The sequence below is a fragment of the Castor canadensis genome, chromosome 2 (assembly GCF_047511655.1).
Source record: "Castor canadensis chromosome 2, mCasCan1.hap1v2, whole genome shotgun sequence".
Taxonomy (NCBI): Eukaryota; Metazoa; Chordata; class Mammalia; order Rodentia; family Castoridae; genus Castor; species Castor canadensis.
Window position 1 is genome coordinate 174,835,811 of NC_133387.1, and position 13,574 is coordinate 174,849,384.

The following is a 13,574-nucleotide window of genomic DNA, read 5'->3' on the forward strand; positions in this document are numbered from 1 at the left end:
TGTTTTTCCAGATATTTTTCTTTTTCTCTTTTGGCCATATCCTCTTGGTTTGCTACTATCTTGGCTGCTATATGAATGAGTTGGTCAATACTGGCATCTGTGAAGCCCTCCATCTTTTGCAGTTTTGGCAAACATCAGAGGCAAACTGTTGGATGAAGGTGTTGTTGATCATAGGCCAGTTCTTGGGGGCTTCAGGGTCAGATGAAGTATACCAATGATAAGCATTGCATATCCAGTCATAGAATTGGCTAGGCAGCTCATCAGGCTTCTGTGTGACTTCACTGGCCCTTGCTAGGTTGGTTGTTCCTCATGCCCCCTGGCAGGCTCCCTCCAGGATGGCCTGTCTTATATGCTGGATGGATTGGAGCCCAGCGGGAGCATTTGGATCCCAGTCTGGTCTGGTGTTCAGGATTCTCTCATCTGCCCATCGTTCCAGATTTGCAGTCTGTGGTGGAGCTTGGGTAACTAGCCATGCTCTGGCTGCTTGGTATACTTGCCAGCACTCATCAGAAGTGAAGAAAGTAGACATGAGCTGACGGCAATCATCCCAGTTGGATTGGTGGCTGTGCATGATGTTGGTCAAGAGCTCTATTACAGCCTGTGGTTCCTCTGAGTATGCTGAGTGCTGCCACCATTTCAGGAGGTTGGTGGTAGTGAAGGTCTGGGTACATGTATTGCATGGGTCTGGCCACATATGACCCATCTGCCTGGGGTAATGGCAGCCCCAGAGCCTGGCACAGGGGGCATAGTGCCACAGCCAGGGTTCCTGCCTTCTTGCTTGTTTGCCTCCCAGAGTTTGGCAACCTTCCCCAATGGCTCTTATCTTTCTCTGGGGCCATTGAAGGCAAAGGGGGGTACAACAAGGGAGCTGTTGGATGACATGGGTAGGGGTTCAGGTCCGATGCCTCCTCCTTTCTGTTGGGGTCTTCTGAGTCTGACTCAGGTCAGGGAGGCCGGGGTGGCAAGGCACACCAGAGGAACATATGCTGGTGGGTCTAGCAGTTTGGGATCTGAGGTGTGGTGGACCCCAAATATCTTTTCTTTTATTTTTCCATTAACCAGAACAGCTGTGTGTCTCTGTAGTCAGGTAGGTGGGTGGCAAGGATGTACCAGGAGTCAATGTAAGGAAATTGATCTGTATGACCTGGTTCCCCAACGACTATGTCTCTCACATGGGCGATAGTGGCTAGGTCCAGTGTGCTCTCTGTGGGCCATTCTATGTTGAAGGTGGGCCATTGTGCCTCACAAAAGTTTCAGAGCTTTGCTGGCTTCATCTGGACTCCATAGTCACCTGAAAAGCCACCCCTAAAGTTAGCAAGAACCAATTTTATATGTGCTTGGTTATTATTGGTGTCACAGGACAGACAAAAGGAAGGGGGTGCCTGTCCGTGAGAGGCCACACAGGTGCTTGTTGGGCCACAACCCTAGGTGATGGGGTTGGGTGTGGCTTGGCCATTGTGGGTTCAGCCTGACAGGGTGACTTATGATCAGACGCTAGCCCTATACCACCATAGACCTTATGCCAATCACTGTGAAGTTGCAGATGGAGCCCACTCAGACTCCATAGACTTTAGGGGACCTTAGAGGTGCCCAGCCATGGAGCCACAAATTTGAGCTTGAAATGCAAGTGAGTCAAGTCACTCACTAACACACCAATCACTCAGAGTTTAAAGCAATTGGTTCCTATTTATTTTTCCCTAAAATCCTGGCCTCCTCTAGTCCCAGTTGACCAGAATCACGTTGGTCACAGAGGAAGGGGATGCATCACCCTGGCTACTGTTCAGGGTTTGGCCAATCCCCTGCAGAAGATCAGTCCATGCTGGCTCCTTACACTGACTACTCTGGGGCTTCCTACCTGGTCCGGATGTCTGGCACAGATTTCAGTTTCACTCCACCAGTCTGAGGGCCTGGTTCACTGCTCCGCAGCCTCCTTCAATCATCTGGAAGGAGACCCCAGAATCACATCAGGGGTGTACACTTCCTGGTTCCAGGGATCCCCTCAGGCTGCAGAGCCAGGGAGCAGGGACCCATTACCTAATGGGGCTCGGTGGCCTGACCTCACTGGGGCCTCCAGAAATGTTGTGGAAAGAATGTCGGATGAGCAAGAACAAGACTCAAACCCAGGTGGTTGGAGGAAAGGAAGATTTATTATGCTAGTGGGCCAGCACTCTGGATCTCACCAAAAATGGCACTGACCCTGAAGCTCAGGGCTGTGGGTTTTTATGCCTCAGAGTGTGGAAGCAAGCAAGTGGGAAGGAAAAAAGCAGACATGGCAGTTAGCCTCTCACTAGGAGGTTAAAACATATTCTATTAGCACAAGGATTCAACTTATCACACTAGCACAAGGTTACAGCACAGCACATTAACACATCTGTGAAACTGGGGGCCAGCCAGGGGAGGGAGCTTGCCTTCATATCTTTCCCCTGGGTTTCTTTATCCCTGGAACAATAAAACATTGCTTCCTGATAATTGCCTAGGAGTCTCCTATCTCAGCTAGCACACTCCTACAACAATAATACTTTGGAAATACTTGTAATCCATGATAACAATAGTTTACCAGTGCTTTGTGGAGTGACAGTGAAAATTCTGTAGGCACATTTGTGGGGAATGAAGGGAGAGGAAATAGTGAATGCTAGTTTAAAGTTAGAAGAAGTAATTTAGAAAGTAAAATAATGTAAAAATGGGAGGTGCAACTTTCACTTTTGTGGAAGTCACTAGAAATATTTAGGGATTATAAGGATTTCTCTGGATATAACACAGGCTTATGTTACTTGATACTAAGAAAAAATATACCCAGATGGAGGAGGACCTGGAAACAACTAAATCACTCCTGTTTTCTTGATTTTCACATGCTGTTAGCATATGGAATTTAAGGTATTAAAATCTCATATTTCAACTAGAAAAGCAGTGAGAATTTAAATTATATTTGGTGAATAAAACATTGTGAAAATGTCTTTTTTTACTTTATTCTTTAAAAAATCATTTTTATTCATTTATTCATATGTGCATACATTATTTGAGCCATTCCTCCCCCCTTCCCCCACCCCCTCCCTCTCCTTCCAACCCCCCTTGCTTCCAGAACCTGTTCTGCCCTTATCTCTAATTTTGTTGAAGAGAAGACATAAGCAATAATAAGAAAGACAAAGCGTTTTTGCTAGTTGAGATAAGGATAGCTATAGAGAGAGAATCATAGCATTGTTTCTATGTACAAATGTGTTACAGTCCAAGTTGATTCATCTTTAACTGACCCTTTTACTAGTTCCTGATCCCCTTCTTGTGTTGACCTCTGTCACTTAAAGGTTTCTTATTAGTTCCTCTGCAGTGGGGACATCAAACACTTTCACGTTTTGGATTTCCTACCTATCCCCATACCTCCCGTATGTGCTCTCCTCTTAGTATGTGACCCAAGTCCTACAACATTGCTGTATTTGCCTTAGATCTAAACTCTGCATATGAGGGAGAAAATATGATTTTTAGTCTTCTGAGCCTTGGCTATTCATGGTCTCTTGTGCTTCCAAATGAACTTTAGGGTAGATTTTTCAATCTCTGTGATGACTGTCATTGGGATTTTGATGGGAATAGCATTAAACATGTAGATTGCTTTTGGTTAGTGTAGTCATTTTTACTATGATGATTCTACCAACCCATGAGCACGGGAGATCTCTCCACCTTCTGTAGTCTTCCTCAATCTCTTTCTTCAGGGGATTGTAGTTCTCCTTTTAGAGGTCATTCACATCCTTTGTTAAGTTTACTACTAGGTATTTGATTTTTTTTTGAGGCTATTGTAAATGGATTTGTTTCCATATATTCTTTCTCAGTTTGTTTGTTATTGGTGTATAGAAAAGCTAATTATTTTTCTAAGTTGATTTTGAACCCTGCCACCTTGCTGTAGATGTTTATGGTGTCTAGGAGTTTTTAGGTAGAGTTTTTTGGGTCTTTAAGGTATAGGATCATATAGTCTACAAATAGGAATATGTTGAGTTTCTTTACTTATTTGTGTTCCTTTTATTTCTTCTTCTTGCCTAATTGCTCTGGCTAGAAATTCCAGCACTATATTGAATAGGAGTGGGGATAATGGGCACCCTTGTCTCATTCCTCATTTTAGGGGAAACAGTTTCAGTTTTTCACCATTAAGTATGATGTTGGCTGTAGGACTGTCATATATAGCCTTTACAATGTTGAGGTACATTCCTTCTATTCCTAGTTTTCTTAGAGCTTTTATTATGAAGTGGTGTTGGCTCTTGTCGAAGGCTTTTTTGCACCTATTGAGATGATCAAGTGGTTTTTGCCTTTGCTTCTATTAATGTGCTGTATTACATTTATAGATTTGTGGATATTGAACCACCCCTGCATCCCTGGGATGAAGCTGACTTGGTTGTGGTGAATGATCTTTCTGATATGTTGTTGGATTGGTTTGCCATTATTTTATTGAGGATTTTTGCATCAATGTGCATTAAGGAGATTGGCCTATAGTTCTCCTTTTTGGAGGTGTCCTTGTCTGGTTTTGGGATGAGTGTAATACTGGCTTCATAAAATGAGTTAGGCAGTGTTCCTTCCGTTTCTATTTCGTGGAACATTTTAAGGAGGGTTGGTATTAGATCTTCTTCAAATATCTGACAGAATTCAGCTAGGAACCTGTCAGGTCCTAGACATTTTTTTTCTTTTGTTTTTGGAGACTAATGCTGCTTCAATTTCATTTTGTGTTACATATCTATTCAGGTGATTAATGTCCTCTTGGTTCAATTTTGGATGGTCATAAGTATCTAGAAATTTGTGCATTACTTCAAGATTTTCAAATTTATTAGAATATAGTTACTCAAAGTAGTCTCTGATGATTTCCTGGATTTCTGTGGTGTTTGCATTGTCTCCCCTTTTGTATTTCTGATTTTACTAATTTGGGTTTTTTTTCTCCTCATTTTAGACAGATTTGCCAGGGGTCTGTCAATCTTATTTATTTTTTCAAAGAACCAACTTTTTGTTTCACTGATACTTTGTATGTTTTTTTTTTGTTCTATTTCATTGATTTCAGCCCTTATTTTTATTATTTCTCTCCTTCTACTTGTTTTAGGATTTGCTTGTTCTTGTTTTTCTAGAAGTTTGAGATGTAACATTAGGTCATTGATTTGAGATCTTTCAGTCTTTTCAATATATGCACTCATGGCTATAAACTTTCCTCTCAGGACTGCCTTTGCTGTGTCCCATAGGTTCCAGTAGGTCATGTTTCCATCTTCATTAACTTCCAGGAACCTTTTATTTTCCTCTTTTATTTCATCAATGACCCATTGATCAGTGAGCAATGTGCTGTTCAGTTTCCAATTGTTTTCATGTTTTTACTGCTGTTTTTGTTGTTGAGTTCTAGTTTTAATGCATTGTGATCAGGTAGAATGCATGGGATTATTTCTATTTTCTTAATTTGCTGAGGCTTGCTTTGTGCCCTAAGATATGACCAATTTTGGAGAATGTTCCACGGGCTGCTGAGAAGAATGTATATTGTACAGAAGTTGGATGAAATATTCTGTAGACATTAGCTTGGTCCATTTGATCTATGGTGTGATTTAGTTCTAGAATTTCTTTATTAATTTTTTGTTCAGATGACCTATTTATTAGTGATGGTAGTGTTGAATTCTCCCACTACCACTGTGTTGGAGTCTATATATGTTTTTAGTTCCTTCAGAGTATGTTTGATGAAATTGGGTGCAATAGGTTGATAATTGTTATTTCCTTTGGTGTATTTCCCCTTCTATTAGTGTGGAGTGTCCTTCTTTATCTCATTTGATCAATGTAAGTTTGAAGTCTACTTTGTCCAAGATAAGTATTTCTACTCCTGACTGTTTTTGGGGACTGTTGGCTTGGTAAATCTTCTTCCAGCCTTTCACCCTAAGCCAGTGTTTGTTTCTGTCAATGACATGGATCTCCTGTAAGCAACAGATTGTTGGATCTTCCTTTTTAATCCAGTTTGCTACATGATTTATTTTGATGGAGGAATTAAGTCCATTAATATTCAGTGTTAATATTGATAGGTATGTGGTGATTCCTGCCATTTGGTTGTTTTTGTTGTTTAAGAGTTTGATTGTGTATAGCTGAATCAATGTTACTCTCTAATTTCTTGCCTTTTCTTCTCCTGTGGTTTGGTACTGCCTCTCCTGTCATGGTTTTGTTTGCTCTCATTTTAAGTGTGCAGAATTCCTTGAAGAATCTTTTATAGTGGTGGCTTTGTGGTCATATATTGTTTTAGTTTCTGCTTATAGTGGAAGACTTTTATTGCTCCATCTATTCTGAATGATAGTTTTGCTGGGTAGAGTATTCTAGGGTTGAAATTATTTTCATTCAGTGCTTGGAAGACCTCACTCCATGCTCTTCTTGCTTTTAAGGTTTCCATTGAGAAATCTGCTTTGATTTTGATGCTTTACCTTTGTATGTTGTTTGTTTTTTCTCTCTTATGGCCATCAATATTCTTTCTCTGTTCTTTGTGCTTGTTGTTTTAATCATAATATGTCATGGGGTGGTTTTATTTTGATCAAGTCTGTTTGGTGTCCTGGAGGGTTCCTGTACCTGAATGGGCATAGTTTTCTCTAGATTTGGGAAATTTTCTGTGATTATTTTGTTGAATATATTACAAATTCCTTTTGCTTGCACTTGTTCTCCTTCTTCAATGCTCATGATTTTCAGGTTTGGTCTTTTGATGCTATTGGTGAGGTCTTGAGTTGTTTGACTAATAGCTCTTCAGTTTTTTGTTGAATTTCCATTTTGTCTTCAAGTTATGAGATTCTGTCTTCTGCTTGTTCTGGTCTGCTGCAGTGGCCTTCCATTGTGTTCTGCGTTTCTTTTTTGTTCTTTTTTCTGAGGTGTTCCATATCATGGGTCACTTCCTCTTTAATATTGTCTATTTTCATCTTTAATTCATTTATCTCCCTATTTATAGTGTTCTCTGTTTCACTTTGGTGTTTATTTAGGTCTGCTATGAGTTCGTTTATTTGTTCCTGTGTCTCCTCATATTCTTTATTTTTGCTGTCTTGAAATTTCTTGAGTGCCTCTTGTACATTTTGGGTAGCCATGTCTAGTATCATCTCCATGAAATTCTTATGATTACTTGTAGGATATCTTCTTTGAGATTGTTCTTCTGGACATTGTTGGGTTCCTTTGCATCATTTGTCTTTGTTTGGTTGGCATCCGGAACTGGGTATCCATTTTCTTCATTTCCCTCTGAATACTGTATTAAATTATTTTTTGAGGGGGAATGGTTTCCTTCCCTTTTTCTTTTTCACATCATTCCTGTTGGTATTGTGTAACTGTTCTTGATAGGCTAGTTGGTGGTTTCAGTTACCTGTTTTCTTTCCCTTTTTAAAATTTTGTTTTGTGGCTGTATTGGATTTTTAGCTAATTGTGTGTGTGTGCTCTTTCTGTCCCTGGTTTTGGTGCAATTTAGTATTAACTAATTCACATTGATAAAACAAAAAAAAATCAACAAAAACAAACAAACAAACAAAAAATCCAAAGAGATCAATGGGGAGAGATGAGCAAACAAACAAAAACAAAGAAACAGAAACTCCAGGTTCAGGATCAATAGAATTTCAGTCTTAGTTTAAGTTCTGGTGTTAATTCTCTAGTATCCAGTCCTGGTGTTGGTATTTAAGCAGAAGCTCTGTCTTCCCCTTGCCAGGTGTTTGGCCGGTGTGTAGTGTTTTTTTTTTTTTTTTTTTTTTTCTTCTGTCTTTCATCAGCTGCTGCCTGGTCAACTTCTCCTGCAGTGAGGTGTGGCAGCTCTGCAGTCTACTAGTTGTCCTGCATTGGAGTTGGCTTATCTCTGTGCTTGTTTACTAGGGGCTTGTGTCTTTGCCTTGCCCCCTTTCCTTGGGGCTAGGGCAAGGTCAGTGATCTGTCAGCTGGATGCAGCCATTAGCTTGTTGTAATGGTTCGCTGTTTGTTCCTCAACGCTGCAGAGCCATCTGACTGTGGCTGCCCCGGGACTGGGCCCTGTAGTCTGTTGCCTTTGCTCCTTCCCTTCTTCAAGCAGTGGTCCATCACCTGCTCACTGTTGGCTGTCCTGCTGTTTGTTTACTGATGTTGTGCAAGTGAGGTAGGCTCTTTTCCCCTCCCCCATTCTCTGGTGCAGTTTCAATTACCCTTGCCCCTTCTGCTGTGTGCTAGTTTTCAGTTCTGCTGTTTATTCAGTTTTTCTTTTTTTTTTTTGTGTGGAGGTGGGAATCAATCTGTCAAGGTGGGTTGTGCTGGTTTATTCCAGGGGTGGATGAAGGATACTGTGTGATGCTTGGTGCTCACCTTTTTGGTCTGCCAGAGGTCTCCCAAGCACTTTTAGAGCTAGTGGCTGGTGGCAGCATTGGGGTGGCAGCCCGCCTGTTCTCTCAGTGTGTCATGGAGTGGAGAAGCCTTCCATAGGCTAGGGGTTCAGGGTGCCAAAGTTTCAGCTCTCCCTGGTGCTTCACCTCCATCAAGCATGGCTCCAGCTTCTCAGCAAGGTCCCTGATCCACGGAGCTCAGGCTGCTTGTGTCTTTGTCCAGTCACCATCTGGATTCTCCAACAATGTGGTTTTGAGACTAGTAGAGTTAACTTTCCTTTTGAGAAAACAGGCAAAAAGTATGAGTGAACTGGAAATTCTTAATTTTATACCAAGTAATGATTTTAATATTTTCTAAGATAAGTGTAATAACATTTTTGTCCTCTGCTTTTAAGTATTGTAAACTTTATCACAGCTGGTTTTATTTTTAGGTGTGCAGAATTGCTACTTGCCTTATTTTTGAAGCATTCATTTGATTCCTACCCAATGACTCCAATATCAACATGCTTTTTTATTTTATTTTTTTTGGTGGTACTGAGGTTTGAACTCATGGCCTCAAGCTTGCAAGGCAGGCACTCTACCACTTGAGTTACTCCATCAGCCCCATCAACGTGCTTGATTTTTAATCAGTGCATAAAATATTTGAATTTGGATGGAAGTTTGTTTCATTTTTTTCCTTTCATATGCTGATTCTTTAGTAAAATCATTTTCCTTTTTGAATAGAAATGCATTTAAATGAAAGAATAGTATCTATAATTTTTGGTTCCCTTTGAAGCCTTTGTGAAATGTGTCCTCTTGTGGGTGTCATTAACATTTGACATTATCAAATGTTGGTTAAATTGGAATACTGAATACTAGTCTTGCCTTTGAAGCTCAAAATACAAATAAAATCTGTTTTATTAAAAAAAAAGATGAACTTCCTTTAACATTTAATCTCATACTTTTAATCATTTTTTGCAAAATCAATTTAAAATTACAGGGAGTGAATTTGAATTTGATCAGTGTACATTTTACATTTTATGATTGCATGGAAATATCATGATGAAACCCATGTATAAGATTAAAAGGTGCAAATAAAAATGCACTTTGAAAAGTTAAGGGTAATATGAAAGAACATAATTTATCTGATTTTTACCAACATAAGATTTATTCATGTATTTGGAATTTTTCAAAAAAAGGTAACGTGGTCTGGGTGTTCTCCTGCACTGCATAGTAATCCTTTGTCTTTGTTTTGTTACATGAATGGCAGAGAAGAAATTATGAGAGACAAATGTAATTCTACTGAATTTGTCACAGCTGAGAGTTAAACTGGAAGCCATGGGATTTGTCATTGCTGGTGTACCAGGACAGGGATGTTTCTATAGCAGAAGGAAAGTTTGGGCTTTTTAGTTCTAACAGAAAATGATCCTCTTAGTTAAAGATGGGAAAGAAAGCCTCATTATAACCTAAATTGTTTTGACAGAAACTTTCTTAAAGCAAGATGCTTTTGTTTCTCAGGATTAATTTTGGAATGACCATGACCAGGTGCATTCTGATTGAAGGTTGATAAAGTACTAAGTAAAAGGGACTTTGAGTTGTATGCTTTTATTTCTTTAACCACCAACGTTTATTGGGCCCATCTCTGAACTCATGTTTACAATGACTCCAAATGCTAACACAAATACACTCACACTCTCTCTCTCTCTCTCTCTCTCACACACACACACATACACAGTGACTTTAAGTCTTGTATTCATGAAATGCCTGCTTAACATGAATGGTATAGTATGGGGCCCTATTTATGTTCTTTCCAATCACATTCAGGTACATGGATCTTGCTTTCAGTGACAGAGAAGCTGGAATTGGCAAAAAGTAATATTTGAATCCAGCAAGAGCAAATGTTTGTTGATCCAGTCATTCACTCACAAAACACTTGCAGCAGCATATTGACATGCAGACACATATGCATGTTCCTTAAACATTTTGCAATATTTAACTGGCTAGCAACTTGTGGCAATATTCTGCATCTCATAAACATGAATTAGGTACAGTCTGAGAAAGACATACAGGTAAATTTTCATAATTCCAAACAAATTACATTGTTCATGGATAAAATTCCAATGGTCTTATAGTGAAAACTACTCTGAAAACTGATGACATTAGCATAACAAACATGTTGATGGCTGACAAGGAATTTGTCCATTAGTCTGGCACAGTTGCTTTTTGTCTTCAGAATTGGGACATGTCACTACTAGTTAAATTGGGCAGTAGAAGAAGGCAGGGGTTCATCTGCAAGGTTTTGTTGGCCAAAATATATACCTTTAAATATTGAAATCTCACCCAGTGTAGAGAAGTTTTACATTCTTAGGGAAAGACCTCTTGCTTTGTGATTTGATGCTGCTGGAATCACCTGTATCCTTAAAATTTCCTATGACATAGCATAGAGTTAGCAATGTTAAACATGAGTGTAGACATACATGCCCATGGTACGGTAGCCTCAGGTAGAGTGTTGTGCACAGTTTCCTCTGCACTGTCCCACCTGTCAGTCTCTGTGACACTCAGGGAACAACTTGGAAGTCCATGAGGATGGAATCTTATTTTCCACTTCATGGATGATTGGCCTCCTCTCAGAGATGTTCATGGCTTGTTCCAAGTCATAATTCACAAGTGGTGGAGCAGAGACTAAGACGTGACATTTCACATGAAATCTATCAGATTTAATTATACAAAATTTACATATTTTAAATGTCAGTCCAATAACAAGAATGGTTTTAGTGAATACAAGTACCTTACCACACAAATAAGAGCTAAACACTCAAATCAGAAAAGTATCTAGATAGCATCCTTTGTATTAATGTTTTACAGTTCTATTGGCTAACTTAGAATGTGTGCATATGGTTTTAATTTATACTGGCCTAGTCAATGAAAGAAATAGATAGTAGTGGCCTACATCACTGGTCTATTTTGAGTGTCTATTCTGTCCTGGTGTCAGCAGTCATTCCTTGCATTCAACATCTAAGTAAGTCTAACATCAGTGAAATTTGGGACCATATGAGTGTCCCAGTGTGGAAGCAATGACTTTGTTCACCTCACCCTCCAGAACATGCACTCTCCAGTGTTTCCTTCAGTGACATGGCATGAGAGAGTTCCAGGCACCATGGACAACAATTTCAAGGCCAACTTGAGCCCTTGCTACTTTCTCTTTTTCTCCCTGTGTACTGGATGCGATGACAATGCAGGGGGTTTCTTTATGTCTGACAAAATCACATTGTCTTTCCCAAATCATTTCCTCAAAATGTAGGCAAGCCTCAAGCACAGCTGGCCAAGACCCCCTGTAATCAGGACCCAAGGAAGTCCTGTTTTCAGAGAAAGAGGCCGAGTGGGAGTTGGCACCTTCTGGAAATTGTGGAGGGGAGATGCCCAGAAACCGGAGAGGCAGGAGAGTGGTCCTCCAGCTGCAGGCTGGGAGCACTGTTTTGCCCACCACCTGCCTCAGAATCCTGGTGACCAGCATTTGCTCTTCAAATCCCCTGCTAACACAAAGGCCACGGATCTGAACATGGAGCCAGAATAGAGAAGAGCACATGTGATGACTGGAGCAAGACCTGTACACCAAAACATTCCATCTTTTTTTTTTTTTAATGGTACTGGGGTTTGAACTCCGGGCATCAATCATGCTAGGCAGGTGTCCTACCACTTGAGCCACTCCACAAGCCCCTGCAATTTGTATTTATAACCGATCCAAACCCACTTTCAAGTAGTACTATACCATTGTGCAGGTAGTGTACTTTATAATAAACTTATCACAGTTCCAAATCATACATGGTGCGCCATTGCTGATATGCATTTCACTTATAGGGAGACATGAAACTACTTGGATTGTGCTTCCACGATTTGGTTATGATGATGACCTGGATTTGATGCCTGAATATTTATTCCCTCTACTAAAAATACCTCCTGATTGTACTACCAAATTAAGTCATCATGCATATTTGTTTTTCCAAAGCACCTTTGACAAATATGATTTGGATAGAGACTGTGATTTGTCACCTGATAAGCTTAAACATTAATTTAAAGTTTTTCTTTACGTACCGTGGAAACCAGGTGTGAATAACACAGTTTGCACAAATGAAAGAGGCATAACCTACAAGGGATTCCTTTCCCAGTTGATGCTCATGACCTACTTAGATGTACAGTGGTGCCTGGAGAATTTGGGCCTCCTAGACTTTTCCATTTTGACTGAACAAGAATCTCAAGCTTCAGCCATTGCAGTGACAAGAGATAAAAAAGCAGACCTGCAGAAAAAGCTGACTCAAAGTGTGTTCAGATGTAATGTAATTGGAATGAAAGGCTGTGGGAAAAGTGGAGTACATCAGGCTCTTCTTGGAAGAAACTTAGTGAGGCAGAAGAAAATTTGTCATGATCATAAATCCTACTACGTGATTAACACTGTTTATGTGTATGGACAAGAGAAATACTTGTTGTTGCATGATATCTCACAATCAGAATTTCTAGCTAAGGCCTAGATCATTTGTGATGTTGCATGCCTGGTATATGATGTCACTAATCCCAAATCTTTTGAATACTGTGCCAGGATTTTTAAGCAACACTTTATGGACAACAGAATTTCTTACTTAATTGTAGCTGCAAAGTCAGACCTGCATGACCTTAAACAAGAACATAGTATCCCACTGCTGATTTCTTCAGGAAGCACAAATGCCTCCACCTCAACCTGTCACGTGCGATAATGCTGATGCACCCAGTAAGGACATCTTTGTTAAATAGACAACAATAGCCACATACTAACATGTGACACAAGCTGACCTCAAGAGCTCCATGTTTTGGCTTCAAGCTAGTTTTGGTGCTACTGGTTTTGCAGTTTTGGGATTTGCTATGTACAAGCATTGTTGAAATTGTGATGATTAAAAAATAAAAACAACTCCTGGCCTACCCAAAACAAATACTTTTATGTACATTATGAATGCTTTAAATTCTGCTAGAAATATTGAGATATTTATACATGCAGAGTTACTTCATTAATATTTTCATGCGTATTTTAATGATGGTAATAACTGCAGTATTAGATAGCATCTGGAGAGAAAGCAGCTTAATAGCAAACTGAAATGGCTATTTTTCAGGGGCTAAAGGGAATATTTGTAAATAATGTACGTATTCAGGCAAGGTATGGTCTCCCAAACTGAGTGCTGGAAATTATATTTTTAAACATTTCTATGTGGTGTTCTTAGTGTTCACTTGGCTCACTCTAGGTTTAAGTGATCTCAGAGATTATATACTCAT

General features: G+C 39.8%; 1 pseudogene; it reads left to right on the plus strand.

Annotated features, from left to right (window-relative positions):
• The first annotated feature begins 715 nt into the window (after positions 1-715).
• LOC109674767 (mitochondrial Rho GTPase 1 pseudogene) lies at positions 716-13,187 on the plus strand (annotated as a pseudogene).
• The last annotated feature ends 387 nt before the right edge of the window (positions 13,188-13,574 follow it).